We start from the raw sequence: 1,090 nt of genomic DNA, 5'->3' as shown, positions 1-1,090 counted from the left end.
TATATAATTCTTATGTTTACACATAAGTCCAAAAATCTAACCATATACAACCTTGAAGCAGGACAGTCCCACAACATTTCTTTTCCTGTCTCTTGCTTTCATTCACCACCCTCTTCTTTTTGAACAATCATCTACGCAAGAGACAGCACAGCAGCAATTGGCATGTCATGACAAGAAGCCCACATTCAAAAGACCAGAATTACAGGCACTCCAAGGACGAAACTACTATTACAGATTGACATCTTCAGTGCAGTTGCTTAATTCACAGTATCAGTATATATAGTTAGTCAGTGTGAGAATCTTTCCACTTAACTGCGAGATTCAAAAATCTTTTGGAGATTCTCAGAATCATTGCCTTGCCCATCTTCTACATATAATTGTATGGCTTGTCACTGTCATGTTTCCTAGCTCTTCTGCTTTCTCTCTCTTGATTAGTTAGTCCTCGAGTTCCTGCTTTCCTTTTACTTGTATCATACCTTTCTATTTGTATTTCTTCTTTTGAGTTCTTATACTAGGGAAACTATATGATATTTACACATGTGTGTCTGCTTTATTTCACTTATGTGTATGTCTTCAAGAGACATCCACTTTAATATAAAGGCGTTGAGTTTATCATTCTTTATAGCTGAGTAATACTCCATGGTGTAAAAATAACACATCATTTTCAACCATTCCTCAGGTGATGGGTATCTTGTTTGTTTCCAAGATTTGGCTATCATAAATTATGGTGTTATAAACATAGGCGCACATATATTCCTTTGATACCATGTGTTCTGATCCTCAGGGAAAATTCCCAGTAGAGGAATAGCTGGTTTAAATGGGATTTCCAGTCCAAGTTCTCTAAGGAGTCTCCACACTGATTTTCATAACGGTTGTACCATAAGGAAATATAATACCTCCTGCCTTGTCTTTATTGCCCGGGATTGCCTTTGTTATTCTAGGTCTTTTCTGGTTCCAAATAAATTTTAGTCTACATTCCCACCAGCAGTGGAGAAGGGTTACTTTTTCCCCATAGCCTCTCCAACATTTGTTGTTGGTTGATTTCTTTATGATAGCCATTCTTTCTGGGGTGAGATGATATCTCAATGTT

Source organism: Octodon degus, unplaced genomic scaffold, assembly GCF_000260255.1.
Source record: "Octodon degus isolate 3935 unplaced genomic scaffold, OctDeg1.0 scaffold00096, whole genome shotgun sequence".
NCBI classification, from domain to species: Eukaryota; Metazoa; Chordata; class Mammalia; order Rodentia; family Octodontidae; genus Octodon; species Octodon degus.
This window is presented reverse-complemented; position numbering follows the sequence as displayed.